The sequence below is a fragment of the Dermochelys coriacea genome, chromosome 1, assembly GCF_009764565.3.
Source record: "Dermochelys coriacea isolate rDerCor1 chromosome 1, rDerCor1.pri.v4, whole genome shotgun sequence".
Taxonomy (NCBI): domain Eukaryota; kingdom Metazoa; phylum Chordata; order Testudines; family Dermochelyidae; genus Dermochelys; species Dermochelys coriacea.
In genome coordinates this window covers 230,351,022-230,372,342 of record NC_050068.2, presented here as the reverse complement: position 1 = coordinate 230,372,342, position 21,321 = coordinate 230,351,022, and the positions used below count along the sequence as shown (strand labels likewise).

At 44.0% G+C, this 21,321-nt stretch overlaps 1 protein-coding gene across 8 annotated transcripts in view; it reads right to left on the bottom strand.

Annotated features, from left to right (window-relative positions):
• Positions 1 to 19,922, bottom strand: part of PACSIN2 (protein kinase C and casein kinase substrate in neurons 2) — a 123,420-nt gene extending 103,498 nt beyond the window's left edge. For 2 of the 8 annotated variants that reach the window (XM_038377308.2, XM_038377373.2), the window contains exon 1: positions 19,763 to 19,910. The gene's annotated coding sequence lies outside the window, so the exon portion shown is untranslated. Of the gene's footprint in view, positions 1 to 18,540; positions 18,564 to 19,440; positions 19,573 to 19,762 lie in introns of those variants that run through there. The other 6 variants (XM_038377337.2, XM_043515859.1, XM_043515882.1 and 3 more) reach the window with 6 other exon arrangements.
• Between the last annotated feature and the right edge of the window lie 1,399 nt (positions 19,923 to 21,321).

Genomic DNA, 21,321 nt, shown 5'->3' with positions numbered 1-21,321 from the left:
AACACAAACACCAGCTTTTGATGAACCTCTTCTGGTTCTGCTCTCTCTTTACAGGTTAAGAATACGCACACTCTACTGAGTCCTTCAAGCACCTCCTGGAGTGCCCATCCCCAATGTACTGGACACTCAGAATTCCCAGATCTTCTACTCCCAAAGGAATAGTACGCACCAGTTTACCAGATACACCTCAGGATCACCACTCTGCTCATCACAGAGCACTTAGACGTATTTATAACAAACAGTAGAAGTTTATTTAACAAAAAATAGATTTGAGAAGTAGAATTAAAAAAAATGGTTACATAGAAAATAAAATCATAACATTTTTTAGAGCCTAAACTTAAGAAATTCCCATGTCATAAAAGATTAGCTCCCCCAAAGTTTCTCTCCCAGCATCTAACAGACAGACAGGCTGGGACCCTCCATCCATAAGACAAGCCAGCTGGCAGCCTATACCCTTGGTGAAGGATAACGGCGTACTTCTCCACCCCCCAGATGTCATTCCAATGATCTACTGTCTTCACTTTTAAACAGGGTAACCCTCCGCTACTTGTTTCTTCCTGTCTAGAATCTCCTCTCAAGATTTTGCAATCATTTGATTAGCATTTTGCTCAGACTGTAGGTAGGTGTTCATTGTGAAGATTACAATATTCAATCTACATATACCCAGATAGATCGATAGATAGATAGATAGATAGATAGATAAGCATCTTCTGCCTGAAAGAAACCCACTTTTCACTTTCTGGCTATCAGCCCCAATTCACAGACCTTAAAAACATAATTTTCAGAGAGAGAGAGAGAGAGAGAGAGAGAGAGAGAGAGAGAGAGAGAGAGAGAGAGAGAGAGAGAGAGAGAGAGAGAGAGAGAGAGAGAGAGTGTGTGTGTGTGTAACGTACACTTTGAAATTACTACGATGACCCGTGTGACAAGCTTTCAGCAGATGTTAAAAGACACCTTTGGAGAAATATTTTGTGTATATTATACACACACACACACACACACACACACACACACACACACAAATACTAGACCTTGTAACCCTACACACCCCTCTGCCGGTGGATACCATAAGGTCCCTGTCAGAGAGAGGACTTTGAGGGATAGTAACCAAGCAATCCATGCTGTGCTTGTTGGGCAGATACACTTATCTCAAACACCCTTGTAAAGGTCAAAGATGCAGTCTAGAATACTGTGTAAAGTAAGTACATACTGCCATATGTCCTGTGAATCTGAGAAGACTTCTCTGGAGCACTGGGGTGAACACTATGAGGTTGACCACAGTCTGAAACCTCTACTGAAGTAAATATACTCTTGCCACCTTGGATCTAACATTGTGCCAATGAACTCTATGCTCTGAGTAAACATCCCAAATCTCATCAAAATAGAAGGTTCATTCAAGTGCAGCTCTTCTCTGGCCCTGCTTCTCTCCCACCATCCAGCTCACATCAGAAACCCTCATGTTCCCCAACCCCATGTTCACCTTCTATGTACAGCCCATTCCCTCCCACCCCAGGACTTCCAGAGTCAGCTTCCCCTGCACATCAATAAGTAATGCTACGGAGAAGCCCTGAAGCTTCAATGTACAGAAGTTGAGGACACTAAAAGGTTAGACTCATCTTCTTCGGAGGTAAAGGTTCAACAGGAACATCAGATTTGTCCAATGAAAAGTTAAGTTCCTGTTCCACCCTGTGAGGCTGACAGCACCAGAGGGATAATGCTCTAGCTAGTGGACGTGGTAGGGGAGGATCCTCTTTCCCACAAGGTAGTCTCTTCTGGTGTCAAAAAAAGACTCTGAGGAGAACTGGTCCAGATAGAAGAGGGGATTATGGATAAGGTCGTGACACTCCCCAAGGTACAATCTGAACTGTTGAATAGTTGTCCCCTTAATTCTCCAATGTGGGGTGCCTTTTACACTGTTTTGCTGTGAGAACCACTCCTTGCCATTTCACACACAGCCTCTAGCATGCAAAATCATTCCCAACTGAATTACATGAATGCTCTGGCCAGCCATTCATGAATTATACGTAGGGCAACACCAACAAACTTCCAGTCCCAGACCTTTCCCCAGAAATGTGCATCTTGTACTGCCCAGCTCTCTACTAGACAACGCAAGCTCATATAAAGTCTGTCACTTCATCAATGGAAAACGATATGCACATACCTTGTTGTCACAAGTGGTGGTTCTTAAACACTTCAATCCAAATAAATTTGTTTTATCTAAACCAGTGTATTAACTACAGAAAGATAAATTATTACGAGTAATGAGGCATCAGAATTGGTCACAAAGAAAATAAGAAAACGCAAACTAATACCTAATTTAGCAATCTAAATGGATTCAAAGCAAAGATTTTTCTCACCACATGTTTTTTGCAGTGTTTACTAGTTGAAAGCCTCCAGGACAGGACCCCTCCCCCAGTTCAGTGTCTCTTTAGGCATTGTTGCTACCCTGAGCAGAGAGGTAATGTGTGTGGTCTCTATTCTTAGACCATTCTCCCCTCTTTGAGGATTATCTCCAGCTGGGGTTCGGGCAACAGCCAGTCTGTTTACACAGTGGGGGAGGAGGGTGCGTAAAGACCCCCTCGCCTGTAGTTCTATCATCAATATGTAAAGTTCTTGCTTGCATTCTTCTTCCTGAAAAAGGATGGCCATTTAACTAGGTAATAATCCACTTGACTTGGTTGACAGCTGGCTTGGGAGGTGGTTTGTCTTCTGTTTGAGGGTTTGGTTACACTACAACTTAGAGCGTATTAAAGGAGCCCCAGGCACACTAGCTCACTACCTGTCCACACTGGCAAGGCACGTAGAGCGCTCCGACTCCACAGCTAGAGCGCTCCTGATACTCCACCTCGGCAAGTGGAATAACGTTTTGTGCGCCCCCACTAAAGCAATGCCTGTTCTAGTCACTCTAGTCATCACTTTAAACTCTACTGCCCTGCCCTCAGGTGACCAACCATCAGACCCACCCTTTAAATTCTCTGGGAATTTTGAAAATCCCCTTCCTGTTTGCTCAGCCAGGCTTGGAGAGCTCTCAGCGAATCTCTCCAGGTGACCTTGCCTCCACACACCAGGCGATCCCCAATATGGAGCAATGGCAAGGTGCTGGACCTCAGTGTTTGGGGGGGGAGGAAGCTGTCCAGTCCCAGCTGTGCTCGATACCTTTGGGCAGATATCAAGGGACATGATGGAAAGGGGCCATGCCCGGGACACACTGCACTGCAGGATTAAAGTGAAGAAGCTGCGGAATGCCTACTACAAAGCCCGTGAGGCAAACAGCTGCTCCAGTACTGCCCCTGCGACCTGCCATTTCTACAAAGAGCTGGACTCTATACTTGGGGGCAACCCCACTTCCACTCCGAGTACCACCGTGGACACTTCAGAGCCCAGTTCAACAAGGCAAAGAAAGGAAGAGGAGCAGCAGCAAAGTGGGAGTGAGGGTGCTGAGGTGGACGAAGACACCCCAGAATCCCGAGATGCATGCAGCCAGGAGCTACTCTCAAGCCAGGAGGAAGGTAGCCAGTCATGGCAGCCGGTGCTTGGGGAAGGACGAACACCAGAGGAAGCTCCCGGTAAGCGGCTTTTATTTTGGGAAGGAAGTTATTTGGTGTGGGCTCTTGGGGTGAGGAGGGTTAGTGCCGCATAAATGCCTAGAACGCAGAATAGGGTGTTGATGTGCTCTCTCATATCGCAGTAATCTGCCTCAGTGATCTCTTCAAAGGTCTCACCCAGAACTTGGACAATGCACTTGTGCAGGTTTCTTGGGAGAGCCACTGTGGTCCTTGTGCCACTAAGGCTAACTTGTCCGCTCCACTGTGCTGTGAGGGGGCGGGGGGAAAAGACTACCATTGCTGCACACAGGCAAGCTGTAAATGGGCCAGGGCAGAAGCCGCATTGCAGTGGAAGACCCTTTCTTGCTTCCAGGTCACCCTCAGCAGCAAGGTATCTTCCAGGATGAACTCCTGTAGAAAATGTGGGGACAATGTTCAGTATAGGGGCCCCCGCCGCTGTTGGCTCTCCCCAAGGCACAGAAACCCAGAGGACAGAACAGCCATGAAACAATCAGTCACGCTTGACCCTGTGCTTACTCACCATTTTGGGGCTCCCGTGGGTTACATGCGCTCACTTTGGGACGGGAAAATTATGCTATTGTGTAGACTGTGCTTGTCCTTAAGTTAGGGGGAATCATTGCTCTGATTGGTGTGAACAATGCTGCCTCTGTTAAGTGTTGCATTTTGCCTTTACAGATACAACCTTGAGATCTCAGCTGCCCATGTTATCACGGGCCGAAAGACCCCAAAGAATCAGAAAGAGACCACGCAGAAGCAAGGAAGACATGTTGCATGAAGTAATGCAGCATTCAAGTAATGAAAATCAAAAAGTTCAGGAGTGGCGGGATAGTGAAAGGAGGATCCGCCAGCAGAATGAGGAGCGCCGGCACAAAAGCACGGTGCTCCGGCTGCAAAGCACAGATCAGCTGATAAGCATAATGGAATGCCAAGCGGACTCGATCCAGGTGCTCGTAGCCATGCAGGCGGAGCACTACCATGCCCAACCCCCCCTGCAGCCCTTGTCCCAAAACTCTTTCCCTTGTGCCCCTATGTCACTTCCAACCCACTTCCTCTAACATCTGGGTTCTTACTACCACCAGCTGCCTCCAACACCTGTAGCTTCACCACCCAGCCCTGAAAACTACAAACCTTACCCACTGCACACAACCCCCATCACCATGCAGTATAGCCATCCTGAAGATCAGCACTCATTGCACAGTATTCCAGACAGGAAGGCTGAGTATGATAACAGGACATACGCAAATCTGTGATTGTACTGTTCCCCACCCCACCCCCTTGCCCTTTCTGTTTCCCAAACAGTTGTGTCTCTTTTCAATAAATGGATTTTTTGGCTTTGAAAACATTCTTCTTTATGCAAAAAAAATATAAGAGACTCTAGGTCAGGAAAGCAACAGGCACTGCAAGGCAGCATAGCAAACACAGATTCCTACTAACATTGGAACCACTGCACTTCACCCCCGTGCAGGGCACCAGACATTAGTGGTGGCTTTCAGCCTCAAATTGCTCCTGCAAAGCATCCCTAATCCTTGCAGCCCCACACTGGGCCCCTCTAATAGCCCTGCTCTCTGGCTGTACAAAATCAGCCTCCAGGTGTTGAACCTCCGAGTTCCATGCCTGAGTGAATCATTCACCCTTCCCTTCACAAATGTTATGGAGGGTACAGCACATGAGCTGTAGCTCACGAAAGCTCAAGCTCAAATAAATGTGTTAGTCTCTAAGTGCCACAAGTACTCCTTTTCTTTTTGCGAATACAGACTAACACGGCTGCTACTCTGAAACCTGTCATTATGCGGGGATGCAGTCATCGGCCAGGTCCAGTTTCCCCATACAGAGAGCACCAGCAGCCCTTTAAATGGCCAAAAGGGCACTCCACAGTCATTCTGCACCAGCTCAGCCTGTTGTTGAATCTCTCCTTGCTGCTGTCAAGGCTCCCTGTGTAGTGTTTCATGAGCCACGGCATTAAGGGTAAGCGGGTCTCCAAGGATCACAATGGGCATTTAGACTTCCCCTACGGTGATCTTCTGGTCTGGGGAAAAAAGTCCTGGCTTGCAGCTTCCTGAACAGGCCAGTGTTCCAAAAGATGCGTGCGTCATACACCTTTGCAGGCCAGCCTGCATTAATGTCAATGAAACACCCACGGCGATCCACAAGTGCCTGGAGAACCATAGAGAAATACCCCTTCCAATTAACGTACTCTGAGGCAAGATGAGCTTGTGCCAGAATTGGAATGTGTGTGCCATCTATCGCCCCTCCGCAGTTAGGGAAACCCATTTGTGCAAAGCCAGCCACAATGTCATGCACATTACCCAGAGTCAGGGTTCTTCTGAGCAGGATGCAATAAATGGCCCTACAAACTTGCATCAACAAGATTCCAACAGTCGACTTTCCCACTCCAAACTGGTTAGCGACTAATCGGTAGCTGTCTGGAGTTGCCAGCTTTCAGATTGCAATAGCCACCCGCTTCTCCACCATCAGGGCAGCTCTCAATCTCGTATCCTTGCGCCACAGCGAGAGGGCGAGCTCCTCACACAGTCCCATGAAAGTGGCTTTTCTCAGCCAAAAGTTCTGCAGCCACTGCTCCTCATCCCAGACTTGCATGACGATGTGATCCCACCACTGAGTGCTTGTTTCCCAAGTCAAAAAGTGGTGTTCCACGGTGGTGAACATGTCCATGAGCCTCATATGCGTTCCTCAAGTAGATATCGTTGGAGCCCTCACTGTCACTTTGGACCATAAGAAATAACTCGACTGCCAAACGTGACATGCTGGCGAGACTCATCAGCATATTTCTCAGCAGTTCGGGCTCCATTCCCGCACACCAAAAGGGAAGACAGAGCGCACAGTTCAAAAAAACGTTGAAAGATGGTGCCAAATGTGGACGGAAGCACAGGGATTGCTGGGTTGTGAACCGATGCATCACTCGGTGTTGGGACAGGACCTAGAATGCCCCGCCCCACCTTCCCACAAGCCACAGCACCAGAATGGGAAGAGGTGCTCTGTGGGATAGCTGCCCATAATGCACCACTCCCAGTGCCGCTGCAAGTGCTGCAAATGTGGCCACACCAGTGCGCTTGCAGCTGTCAGTGTGGACAGACTGCAGTGCTTTCCCTACTACACTCTCCGAAAGCGGGTTTCACTCAAAGCGCTCAACATCTGCAAGTGTAGCCATGCCCTTAGAGGCAGATCTGAACGTTGATCTGTCCTTATGTTTATATTCCATACTCTGAGAGGGTTTCTGAGGCTTGAGGGTTTTGATCTCTTCTCCAGAGCTCGTGCTCAGGGAGAGACACTGCTCAGCATCCGAGGTTGCTGCACGAGGACAGTCTTCTCAGCCTGGGTATGACATTGACAGAATCTGTAACCATATAGATCGCTGTTATGTATTTGCAGCAAATATTGTACAAAGGTTGTCATGTGAGGGGTCTATGGGAAGGTTATGATTGGCTGCTTATAATTATGCTACCTGTATATGTGTATCATTTTAGTAGTTGAAGTTATGAATATTGGCTCTATACTGTCTGTATTTCAAACTTATGCTATGCTTCTGGGTGACATCCAAGACAAGTTGGTGTCAGCTCTGCCTAGCCTGCTTGATGGCCCATTAAGAACCATTAGCTGTACAACTGACCCATTGAGAGAAGGCAGGTTCAGAGTAGCATCCGTGTTAGTCTGTATTCGCAAAAAAGAAAAGGAGTACTTGTGGCACCTTAGAGACTAACAAATTTATTTGAGCATAAGCTTTCGTGAGCTACAGCTCGCTTCTTCGGATGCATTCAGTGGAAAATTCAGTGGGGAGATTTATATACACACAGAGAACATGAAACAATGGGTATTACCATACACACTGTAAGGAGAGTGATCACTTAAGATGAGCTATTACCAGCAGGTGGGGAGGAAGGAAGAAAACCTTTTGTGGTGATAATTAAGGTGGGCTATTTCCAGCAGTTGACAAGAACATCTGAGGAACAGTGGGGGAGGGAGGGGGGAAATAACATGGGGAAAATAACTTTTTGTGTAATGACCCATCCACTCCCAGTCTCTATTCAAGCTTAAGTTAATTGTATCCAGTTTTCAAATTAATTCCAATTCAGCAGTCTCTCGTTCGAGTCTGTTTTTGAAGGTTTTTTGTTGAAGAATAGCCACTCTCAGGTCTGTAATCAAGTGACCAGAGAGATTGAAGTGTTCTCCAACTGGTTTTTGAATGTTATAATTCTTGATGTCTGATTTGTGTCCATTTATTCTTTTACGTAGAGACTGTCCAGTTTGACCAATGTACATGGCAGAGGGGCATTGCTGGCACATGTATCACATTGGTAGATGTGCAGGTGAATGAGCCTCTGATAGTGTGGCTGATGTGATTAGGCCCTATGATGGTGTCCCCTGAATAGATATGTGGACAGAGTTGGCAACGGGCTTTGTTGCAAGGATAGGTTCCTGAGTTAGTGGTTCTGTTGTGTGCTGTGTGGTTGTTGGTGAGTATTTGCTTCAGGTTGGGAGGCTGTCTGTAAGCAAAGTCTGGCCTGTCTCCCAAGATCTGTGAGAGTGATGGGTCATCCTTCAGGATAGGTTGTACATCCTTGATGATGCGTTGGAGAGGTTTTAGTTGGGGGCTGAAAGTGATGGCTAGTGGCCTTCTGTTATTTTCTTTGTTGGGCCTGACCTGTAGTAGGTGACTTCTGGGTACTCTTCTGGCTCTGCTATCTGTTTCTTCACTTCAGTAGGTGGGTATTGTAGTTGTAAGAATGCTTGATAGAGATCTTGTAGTTGTTTGTCTGAGGGGTTGGAGCAAATGCGGTTGTATATCGTAGAGCTTGGTTGTAGACAATGGATCGTGTAGCATGATCTGGGTGAAAGCTGGGAGGCATGTAGGTAGGAATAGCCGGTCAGTAGGTTTCCGGTATAGGGTGGTGTTTATGTGACCATCGCTTATTAGCACCGGAGTGTCCAGGAAGTGGATCTCTCGTGAGGACTAGTCCAGGCTGAGGTTGATGGTGGGATGGAAATTGTTGAAATCAGGGTGGAATTCCTCAAGGGCTTCTTTTCCATGGGTCCAGATGATGAAGATGTCATCAATGTAGCGCAAGTAGAGTAGGGGCATTAGGGGACGAGAACTGAGGAAGCGTTGTTCTAAGTCAGCCATAAAAATGTTGGCGTACTGTGGGGCCATGCGGGTACCCATCACAGTGCTGCTGATTTGAAGGTATATATTGTCCCCAAATGTGAAATAGTTATGGGTGAGGGACAAAGTCACAAAGTTCAGCCACTAGGTTAGCCATGACATTATCGGGGATACTGTTCCTGATGGCTTGTAGTCCATCTTTGCGTGGAATGTTGTGAGAGAAGGCAGACACACCTTGTGACTCAGCAAGATATGCAGGGACCTGCCTATGGACAGAACTCTAAGATTTTTCTATGCCATGTGCTGGATTGCTTTCTTTGTCCCAAGGACATGCTAAGACCACATGGTAAGAGACTGTAAAAGGCAGATACCTCATCTCCATCTGGTCTTCAATCCTGCTTCTGACCTCTGGAGGGCTTTGCTACAAACTGAAACTTTGAACAAAGGACTGAATGACCCATCCCAGCTGTGGATGTACTCCAGAGACTTGATTTGAACCTGAAGTTTATTCTAACACTGCTACAAGCCTGAACCAAGAACTATGCCATTACTGTATGTAATTGATTCCACTTAACCAATTCTAGTGCTCATCTGTATCTTTTTCCTTTTATGAATAAACCTTTAGATTCTAAAGGATTGGCAACAGCGCGATTTATAGGCAAGATTTGTTATACTGACCTGGGTCTGGGGCTTGGTCCTTTGGGATCGAGAGAATCTTTTCTTTTTTACTGGGGCATTGATTTTCATTACCATTTGTCCCCATAACGAGTGGCACTGGTGATGATACTGGGAAACAGGAGTGTCTAAGGGAATTGCTTGTGTGACTTATGGTTAGCCAGTGGGGTAAAACCACCGTCTTCTCCATTTGGCTGGTTTGGTTTGCCTTAATTAGTAAAGGAACTCCAGCCTTGGGCTGTAACTGCTGTGCTCTAAGCAATTTGTCTTGAATTGGCACTGTTGGTTGGGTCCCACTAGAACCAGCATCTTTACACCAAGTCTAACTGGGGTCTCATGGCCTTGTCTCCACAGGGTGTGTCTATACATGGAGCTCTTATCCTTTACAGGTTCAAGGGAAGGAAGGAACAGCATATGCTGAAACTGGCAGCAACGTGAGCCTCCCCAAGACAATATTGGTGTTCATCTATGATAGAGCAGGAGCGAGGGCAGGATATACCACTCTTAAACCACAGGCATCTGGGTATAGCCTTTTTTTGTGGAGAGAATCTTCCCAAGGCAGGAAGGAACTAGACAACTATATTATCTATATAAAAAACAGTATGTCTAATCTTACTAAAAACTATGTATATTTACAGTTTCTGTAACAGAGGAGGATTGTATAGGGTTCAGGGGATTTTGACTCAAACCATGAGGTAGTAAGAAGAAACTGGAAAGGCACTGGCCCACACCATCATTTATGGCCTCAGTTCAAAGGACAAGAATGACAACTGGATAGGCGCAGATCAACAGACACTATTTGCTACAAATCTCCAGTCTCAGGTGCATCCATATCTGTGTGTGCAATATGCATAGGGACCAGTGCTCAACGAAGAACTGTCCTTTGCACTAGTAGGCTTGAATATAGTCTCCAACTGTTAATGATTAAAGAGAGGAAAATAGAAGAATTTTAATCTGGCATTAACTGAAATCTCAGTGCAATTTTACCTGTGCAGCTGCTAGGGTACCTTTATATACTGTTTAGAGTTTACTTTAATACATAGCGTTTGTAAGACAAGAATACTTAGCAGCAAACACATACATGCACACAGCTCTTTACAGCTAAAGATTTTTAGAAATAAACTGTTTGAGGCTTTCTTCCTTTATACTTTGAATTTCATTCAGCTTGGGGGAAGTGGGGGGAGAGAGAGAGAGACAGAATCACTTGTCAGTTCCGGTTTCTGGTTCTCATGCATTAGCACAATACTGCAGGGTTCCATGAGTACAAGAGGTTTTGCATGCCTTCAATTTTGAGAGTTTTGGATCTGAACTATTTTCAGCATCCCTTTAGTTTATAGTACAGAGTTGACAACTTTTAACCTGTTATATGGTGTTATGCATTTAAATTCAGTGAAGACCCAATACATGCATGATAATTCAAAACTTAAAGCAAGTGCGCCTATACATCATCCCTTTAAGAAAGCAATTCCCATAACTTGAATTATGGAAGAACAATGGAATTCAGCTACGAGTGTCTCTTCTGTATTTATGCAATCTTTACCACTGTCTGATACGTCCTCAGCAGCATTTGGCATAAAAGCTTTTATTTATTAAGATTTAAACAAACACTTATACAAAAGCTCTAGGAACCCTAATATTTAACTAGTCTTACAAACGCAATGTACTGTTGGCGTTTATACTGTGTGCAATTGGATAATTCAAGTTATTTATCCTTTTAAATTACACAAAAGCAAGAGTCAAAGATTACATGTATAAAATGACATCAGTAGGCACTTCTACAAAATGTCAATCCCCGTCTACAAACAGCACTATACAAGATGACAGATATTAGATAACAGACATATCCTTAGGTGGATGTTTCAGATATATTTGAATCTATAAAACAGCAAGAAGGAAAAAAAATATAGAAGGAGGAGAAAAGGGAACGAATCAAAAAAAACCTCATTCCAATTTTCCACTACGTTAGCCCGTACAATCGTATCCTGCAGATAATATGCGTTGGACTACACTTCAGCTAGTTGTCACACACCTCCAGAAAAAAAGACTTCCACATTACATCACTAGTGCTCATTTTATTTGTGTAGAAATTGGATAGCTTCATTTAACCTTAATTCATTTAGCAGAACACCAACATTCCATTCCTGGTGTAGTTTTGCATTCAATTAATTAGTTGGGGGGGGAGGGGGGACCAGTGGTACTGCCAGCATAATTCTTTGGAATCATATTTACAACTTAATGTACAACAGAAAGGATTAGTTTTTCTCATTAACAAAAAAATCATTTATCTCAATCTTCACTGACAGTCCATTCTTTTGGACACTTATTCCCGAAAGTGAGCTATGATAGGTATGAAGCACACAGTATATGAAACTGGCCCTTGCTACACCATAACCATCTTTCAGAAAAACTCAGAAAACAATTATTTTGGGGTCTAGTAACACATCTGGAGTACATACTTTATATTGAATATTTACATAGCCCATCAGACAAAGTTGTTCTTTGTGAGTTTTCAAAGTTAATTTCAAACTGAAATCTAAGTCTTCCATTTTCTTGAAAAAAAATTCTAGGTGACAAGATCATTTATGCTTTCTACTCTGCAAGAGATGTCCATTCCTCTAACCCTATTGGTAGAGAACATTATCTGCAGCCTCTAACATATTGTCATGCTAGAAGTTGTTAAAGGCTGGTCTCATCTACACATAGTCATAGACCTGGTTAAAGCTGATGGGAGTGCCAATCAGCCATCTTTCAGGTGAAGCAGAAGGACCAATTAAGCTCCTTTTACACAGCTGTAGCTGGTTTCAGAGTAGCAGCCGTGTTAGTCTGTATTCGCAAAAAGAAAAGGAGTACTTGTGGCACCTTAGAGACTAACAAATTTATTAGAGCATAAGCTTTCGTGAGCTACAGCTCACTTCATCGGATGCATCGGAGCTGTAGCTCACGAAAGCTTATGCTCTAATAAATTTGTTAGTCTCTAAGGTGCCACCGGTACTCCTTTTCTTTTTGCGAATACAGACTAACACGGCTGCTACTCTGAAACCTGTACTTCACTATGTGCCTAGTGACTATACTAACTATGCTAGGAAAGGCATAGTGTACAAACAGTTAAAAGTTATTTTCAGATCCCAGAGGTCATGTTGAATTGACTATATTCTGCTATGGCCCTCCAGAAAGCAGCATGCTGTGACATGAGTTACCAGTTAACGCTCCAGAGAGGTAGCCGGGTTTGCCGCTTTTTCAGATCCAGACTAAGAGTCCTGTGGCACCTTATAGACTAACAGACGTATTGGAGCATGAGCTTCGTGGGTGAATACCCACTTCGTCGGATGTATTCACCCACGAAAGCTCATGCTCCAATACGTCTGTTAGTCTATAAGGTGCCACAGGACTCTCTGCCGCTTTTACAGTTAATGTGGTCATTCCTTTGGAAACTTAGCAAATACTTATCTGCAGTTGGCACAACAGTTAAAAAGCAGTGCAGCATGCTGCTACTCAGCAGACCCAAGTTTAACATGGTACATCAAAGAACAAGTCCATCAAATTAATAAGTCAGATGCTTGTGCTATTGCCATCACATCAAACACAGGATGATATAGACACAATGAATATCAAGTTACTGCAAACAAATCACTTTGTAGTGAAGATTACAACATCACATTCATTCAATTTCAGAATTAGTAGACATCTTATACTTCGCAATTAGAGTCCAAAATGATTTCCAGGTATATGGATAGTGATTGTTGTCAGAAGATTTTAAACATGTGTTTTCCCAAAAGGGTTTACAATATCACTGATTATCTACAAATCTTGCACATATTCCTGTGGAATCTGTTTTTCCTTTGTTCTGCATCTGTAAGTATATCCCATAAGGAGTGTGTTGAAAAGAGAAATTAGTTTCAACACTGATCTGTTGCATGTAAAATAGGATTGGAACTATGCTTTGATGTGCTCTTTCCATTCCATCTGCTCTCTTCCTCTCCATTCCTGAAGTAGTGAATAATAAACTAGGTTACCTTACTTTCTTTCCCCCTTTACTATTGGGTAGAGAGCAAAGACACTTGAGATGCTTTGCTCAATTGCCAGCAGTCCCCTATAAATAGCATGAAAGAGTTAATGCCTTGCATTAAGCGAAAACCAAAAACTCTTCAAAATACAGATTTCCAACACTGTCAAAATATTTATACCATGATCACAAATGTGGTATCTGAGCCAGGGCATTTTTTAAATATTTGCATGATTTAAACTGTTGAAACAATAATCACAAAGCCTTAGAGGTATTTTATTTTTTCCTCAGATCAAGCTCAACTATTTACTCTTGAATGTTTATCCATACCTATTTCTATACCTGTTTATCAATAAGGGTTGGGTACCTTCTCAAATATTGACACATCCTGTGTACTCAATATCATACTATGCCCATGTGGAATAGCTGACAACAGTTCAAACAGACAGAATTGCTCAAATTATTTTAAGTGCACACTAAGGGAGATTCTGCATTTACACACCACAGAAATTCTGTCCTACTGTCCGGATTCTACCCCAACCTTCTCTCATCAAACATGTCTCCCTGCAGGATATCAGATAAAAGAATAATGAGATTCAAGATATGGTGACCTTTGCATTACTAACATAGATCCTAAAAAAGAAAATGAGTACATGTGGCACTTTAGAGACTAACAAATTTATTTGAGCATAAGCTTTCGTAAGCTATAGCTCACTTCATCAGATGCATTCAGTGAAAAATACAGTGGGGAGATTTATATACATAGAGAACATGAAACAATGGGTGTTACCATACATACTGTAACGAGAGTGATCACTTAAGGTGAGCTATTACCAGCAGGAGGGGGTGGGAGGCTTTTGTAATGATAATCAAGGTGGGCCATTTCCAGAAGTTGTCAAGAACATCTGAGGAACCATAGGGGGTGGGGGGCAGAACAAACAAGGGGAAATAGTTTTACTTTGTGTAATGACCCATCCACTCCCAGTCTCTATTCAAGCTTAAGTTAATTGTATCCAGTTTTCAAATTAATTCCAATTCAGCAGTCTCTCGTTGGAGTCTGTTTTTGAAGGTTTTTTGTTGAAGAATTGCAACTTTTAGGTCTGTAATCAAGTGACCAAAGAGACTGAAGTGTTCTCCAACTGTCTGTAAGCCAGGATTGGCCTGTCTCCGAAGATCTGTGAGAGTGATGGGTCGTCCTTCAGGATAGGTTGTACATCCTTGATGATGCGTTGGAGAGGTTTTAGTTGGGGGCTGAAGGTGATGGCTAGTGGCGTTCTGTTATTTTCTTTGTTGGGCCTGTCCTATAGTAGGTGACTTCTGGGTACTCTTACAGACAGCCCCCCAACCTGAAGCAAATACTCACCAGCAACCACACATCAGAACCACTAACTCAGGAACCTATCCTTGCAACAAAGCCCGTTGCCAACTGTGTCCACATATCTATTCAGGAGACATCATCATAGGGCCTAAACACATCAGCCACACTATCAGAGGCTCGTTCACCTGCACATCTACCAATGTGATATATGCCATCACGTGCCAGCAATGCCCCTTTGCCATGTACATTGGCCAAACTGGACAGTATCTACGTAAAAGAATAAATGGACACAAATCAGACGTCAAGAATTATAACATTCAAAAAACAGTTGGAGAACACTTCAATCTCTCTGGTCACTCGATTACAGACCTAAAAGTGGTAATTCTTCAACAAAAAAGCTTCAAAAACAGACTCCAACGAGAGACTGCTGAATTGGAATTAATTTGAAAACTGGATACAATTAACTTAAGCTTGAATAGAGACGGGGAGTGGATGGGTCATTACACAAAGTAAAACTATTTCCCCTTGTTTGTTCTGCCCCCCACCCCCTATGGTTCCTCAGATGTTCTTGACAACTTCTGGAAATGGCTCACCTTGATTATCATTACAAAAGCCCCCCCCCCGCTCTCCTGCTGGTAATAGCTCACCTTAAGTGATCACTCTCGTTACAGTGTGTATGATAACACCATTGTTTCATGTTCTCTATGTATATAAATCTCCCCACTGTATTTTCCACTGCATGCATCCGATGAAGTGAGCTGTAGCTCACGAAAGCTTATGCTCAAATAAATTTGTTAGTCTCTAAGGTGCCACAAGTACTCCTTTTCTTTTTGCGAATACAGACTAACAGCTGCTACTCTGAACTAGATCCTAAACTCATTGTTTTTCACCGAATACCCACAGTAGCTTGTCTGCCTTCTCAAGTTCAACTTCAAATCAAAATAATTTATCAATCCTGATGAGGTAATCATCCAGACTACACATTTCAGCACAGTATTAAAATCACACAGTTCCACCTAAACAGATTCAGTGTTTAGCTGTATCTCGGTACACAAGTACATGGGTATTGCTATTTCCTATTCTATTCCCCTTCATGTACCAAAAAGAAATTCCTCTTGATTTCAAGTTAACCCCAAACTGATAATTTGTTTGAAGGGAAAAACTAGTTTAATCTTAAACAAAACCTAATAAATAACTGGTATCTGTGAAACCACTTCAGCTAAGCACAGCCTTTTAGCATATTAATATCTGTATGACAACAACAAGGAAAATTTGCTTATTTTCCTCAGTATGCCTATCAATCAAATTAAAAGGAGCACCCGTCAAAGTAAATGCACCAAAGTTTCCCTTTACCCAACACATCTGGGAGTTTAATGCAGCCAGATAAATAGCTCTTGAAAAAATGAGCACAGAAAAATAATATTGATTCTTGGAAGCTAACCCATTGTGCACTTGAAACTGCACTAATACATAATACGCTAGTGTGATCTGTATATTTAATGAGAGAGTGGAAGACAAGTTTAAAAATTACATTAATGACAGATAGTGTGAGAGCACTTATTTCATGCAACCTCAGCGGACATTCTAGGTATCAAACCACTGACATGTTCTTTAGCTTAAAAAAACCCCAACAATCCCGTACTTAAAGTTAGGAATTGAGAAAGTTATTACACAAAAGATTCATCTGAAATAACTGACCCGAGTCTGAAATACATAAAGAAAGTTCTAGCATTCCAACAGCAGAAAATTACTCTGTTTTATTTAGCCCCTGTAGGGTCTCCTGACCATACGACAATTTTTGAGTGACAGAGGTGTCATAAAGCTCTGTATCACCCCCTCTCAATGGCCAACACAGAAGACAAGACATTTAGGGTCAGTGGCAGCTTGTGCCATTTTCAACAACCCAGAATCAGAAGAGAACACAAGTAACTTAAGGACATCTTTGCATACAACCATCCTGAGCTGAGTCAGTCACTCATTATTTGAAACAACTTTTTCAAGGTACAAGTCCAGTAACTAAGACTGAAGACTTTTTTTTTTTTTTTAAACCAACATACTCCTGGATAACTAAAAAATTGTTGCATTATTAGCCAGATGTCTTGAGAGCTTCTACTTTAACAAAAGACAGCATTATCACATCAACATCTAGAATTTTCTATACTTCCATTCTGTGGACCACTTTGTAATTAAGCCTTTTCCTCAAGGACTGCCCACCTTCCCAAATCTGACCCTTGGTTCTCAAAATATTTCATTTTATGAAAAAAGAGAATAGTGGTCCATAAACCCAAGCCCAAGAACCACTGGTATAAACAACAAGCAGAGACACCCTAAGTTGGAAAAGTATTACATTCAGACATTTTTCTGAAAAAGTTATTTCTAGACATTCACTGATCAAATATTTTGCCAGGAAGACCATTGCATAAAATCCTACGTTGTATGACACAGCATAAACTGAAAGTCATTATATAAATGTACTTACAAAGTGGAAGTAAACTAAAGACTAAAATAAAAAAATAAAATGAGATGTACAATGCTGGAGAATACTATTGCCACTTACTTGGACAACTCATGAATTATGCAGGCCTTCCCAGATACATGTGGCTATAAAAAGCTTTATATCATCCATGTCCACACGGACATACATCACTAACCAAACACCACCAATACAATTAAAACAATTGTATTTGTTAATTCAGCCTTAGCTATCATAGATATAGATCCTTAGGTCAGATGCATTTTTGATGGGAAGGAGCCTCGAGCTGAGAAAAAGGATGCTACCAAAACTTTATTTCAAGACAGATCTGAAGTGTCTGTCAACCATTAATAGCCTGCTTCACCACAAACTATGTGTGTGTATATGCTGTCTTATTTCTGAAGTATTGCTGCTTGACCTGTGGTATGAAACTGCATTCCCCAAGCAATCTTTACTTTTAAGTGTGTGTGTGTTCTAACACCCACTCTTGTTTAAGCTAGTTTAGTCATAACAAGAACATATATTTTTGTCTCAAATGAGTATACATTTAAGTCTGATAAGTAATTCTAGACAGACAGTGATAAAGTGTGGTATGGAGGATAAACCAATCATCAAACTTAATATTTAAAAACATAATTAAGAATGCTCTATATGCTGAATGTGCATGTTGCCTTATAATTTCAGTTTAAAGATGAGAAATTAAACTAAGTCAGTCATATTTGTTTCAACCCAAAGAGAGCAAAAAACCAAGGTTTTACATAGCTTGTCTTAATTATATTAGACTAGTTTAATAAAGAGACCAACAGACAACCTAAGTCACCACAGTATTTTCTCTCATTTCTCAAATATCGCCACCTTCATCAACAGCTCAATATCAGCAAAACATTAGTACACCTGTTATAACCTTTTTGAACTATTGGCCTTGTATTTTAGTTGGCATAACCTTGCACAGTAGCTGGCCAAGCCCTGATTTACATTCAAACGAGCACAAAGGAAAGTTTCCAATGGAGAACAAGAGAAAACAGTCCTTATTAGCTACCTTTCAACTAGTCTGTGGATGGGAGTCAGGTGTAGATAGGAACACATTAAGAACATTTAACACAGCACTCTGACTTGTTTACCAAGCTATGACGAAAAAGACTTATCAAACTTATTGGAATAATTATAGGCTAAATGAATTTACATCCTAAGTTAAAAATACTTTAATCAGTCTATGATTTTAATCAGAATGGTGGGCCACCAAGAAAGCTGAGTGTTTTAAACTGTGTAAATAAGTAGGTGGGACCCCTTTCACATCTCTCTCTCTCTCTCTCTCTCTCAGAGCAAAGGAGACCAAAGAGAGCCAGCAGAGGAAGCATGTATAGACTGGGTATACCAGCTTCTGAATACCTTCAACCAGAGTTAAACCAACTGGCTGGAAAAGACAGACACAGTCAGACAGATACTGTAGATGCCAGTCAGTCTCAGTGGGCTCGACCCACATTAAAGAGACTCTGGGTGCTCACTTCCAACAAAGTCAAAAGATATTTCACTTTGTAGAATGATTCTTTCTAGAAAAAAAGGAAAAGGAGCATAGAGGAAGAGGGTGGTGACAGAAGGCAGCACAGCCTAGTTGCATCATTACCGGTATTCAGAAGACACCACCCACTCTCAAATTCCTCTCACTGGAGAATTACACTTGACTGTTTTATTTGCGGGGTGTCTGGGATCACAACCAGATACTGCGTTAGATTTTCTTAGGATTTGGGGAGCAAGGGAGAGTGCTCTTTAGTTTTATGGCTATTCTCCCCCCTCCCTACCAAATGGCTCACTAAACTTCCCCAAGCAGCTCTCACCTTCCCGGGTACAGAATCAGAACCTTCCCAGGGTCATTCTCCTGCCCCCCCCTCTAGCCCTGCCCTCCCCAAACTTCCCCAAGGGAAGCTTCACCTTCCTCAGCTCAGCTACCCCAGAGTGGGGCCAGGGAGAGGAATGACCCTGCAACCCCTAGTGCTGAACAGAAACGAGCCAGTGGGTCAAAGCAGCAGACCCAACATCCACCACCTCGAACTCCCTCCCCCCTCGCCCCCATCCACCACCTCGAACTCCCTCCCCCCTCGCCCCCGCTGCCCCCATCCACCGCCTCCCTCCCCCCTCGCCCCCGCTGCCCCCATCCACCGCCTCCCTCCCTCCTCAACTCCCAGCTCCTTAGCCCTCCGGCACCTCCCCACCCCACTCAGGCACAAGCTGCGCCCCCCATCCGGCTCAGGGGCTGGTGCCCCCCGCCCCGGGGTGACCGTTTGGCTGGACCTATTCCTGGGGGTTTCCTCACAGGAAACACCCTTTATTTCCTGGAGACTGCAGGACACTCCCAGCGGCCCACACCCCGAGCTCCCCACACGAGCCCGGCCGCCGGGTGATACCGGGTCACGGGGGGGGAGGCGGGGGGGGAGGCGGGGCCGGCGATTCCCCCTGCAGCCCCATCACTAGCCCAGTGGAAACCGGGAGGGGGAGCGCTCACCGGCCCGCCCGGGCCCCGCCCCTCCAGGATGACCCAGCCGGAGAGGGTGGCGGGCCTGCGCACCCTCCGCCCCCCCCCCCCTTGAGTCCCGCCCGGCGGCGCGTCCCTCACCTTCAGCGGCTGCTCCCCGTCTCCTCTGCGGCCAGCCGAGGTCGGGCGGGAAGGTCCCTGCTTCGCTCGCCTCCAACCGAACCAACTGCCGCCCACCCCACTTGCGCCAGCCCGCGAGCTCCCATTGGCTGCTGCACAGCGGGCTTCTGATTGGACAAGGAAAGCGACGTGTGAACACGCCTCCCAGTAGCGCAGAAGAGAATCCCATTGACTCAGTCCACTGTCGGTCAAAATCACTTCCTCGGCGAAGGGATTTGAGGAAGTGAAGAGAGGGAGGTAGAGCAAGTTGAAGCTTGGAGGGGTGGGCGAGTGGTTAGCGCGTGCGACGGGGAACGTGCAGGTCCTAGGTTCTACGCTGTCGATGCTCTCATGGCTCATATAAAAGAAGAGCTTGCCTTGGTCCGCCTCTGAAGATACGTTATCTGAGGGCAAAGTGCTCAGAAAATGAATATTTTTTACAAGCGTCATTGCCCTGTTTGCATTAACTGAGTTTATTACAGAATCAATCCGTGGCCCAACATTGATAATTCAGTATTACTATTTGGATTTTACTCATACTGTTATTAATTCTAACAAATTGAGCTGTAGCTCACGAAAGCTTATGCTCTAATAAATTTGTTAGTCTCTAAGGTGCCACAAGTCCTCCTTTTCTTTTTGCGAATACAGACTAACACGGCTGCTACTCTGAAACCTGTTATTAATTCTGTACTTTCTCAGAGAGTGTTAGCATACAGATCTCAGGGTTAGAACTCACAGAAAAAGAAGCTGCTTCTTTAATTGTGATCATCTAATCACAATATTATACATTTCTATAGTACTCTTCATGCTAAAAAATCCTAACGCTTTGCCTACCACACCCGTGCAGCCAGCTCTCTCAGATGAACATGGCTTCTCTCTAATGGCACAATATTTTAGCATAGGCAGTAAAGAAAAATGTCCAGTCCAATTTAAACTACCGGGGGAACGTAGGAAAGCAAAAATTAATTTTCCTGAACTGGAATTTGATCAAGAATTTTAAAGTGTCAGGGAATTTTTAATGGCTCAGAGAGGTCAAGACCTCAGTTTTGCTTCTCATCCTAAGGATGCCTCCTTCAGTTACACAGTACCCCTCTTATCTGACAACCAAACCATAATTAGGGCCCTACTAAATTCAGGATCCGTTTTGGTCATTTTTACGATCATAGGATTTAAAAAATAGTAAATTTCATTATTTCAGCTATTTAAATCTGAACTTCCATGGTGTTGTAATTGTAGGGTCCCTGGCCCAAAAAGGAGTTGTGCGGGGCAGGGGTTGCAAGATCATTGTAGAGGGGGTTGCAGTACCGCTACCCTTACTTCTGCGCTGCTGGTGGTGGAAACACTGCCTTCAGAACTAGGCAGCTGGAGAGTGGCAGCTGCTGGCTGGGAACCCAGCTCTGAAGACAGAGCCGCCGCCAGCAGCAGCACAGAAGGATGGCATGGTATGACATGGCATGGCATGGTATTGACACCCTTACTTCTGCAGAGCTGGGCCCTCAGTCAGCAGGTGCCACACTCTAGTTGCCCACCTCTGAAGGCGA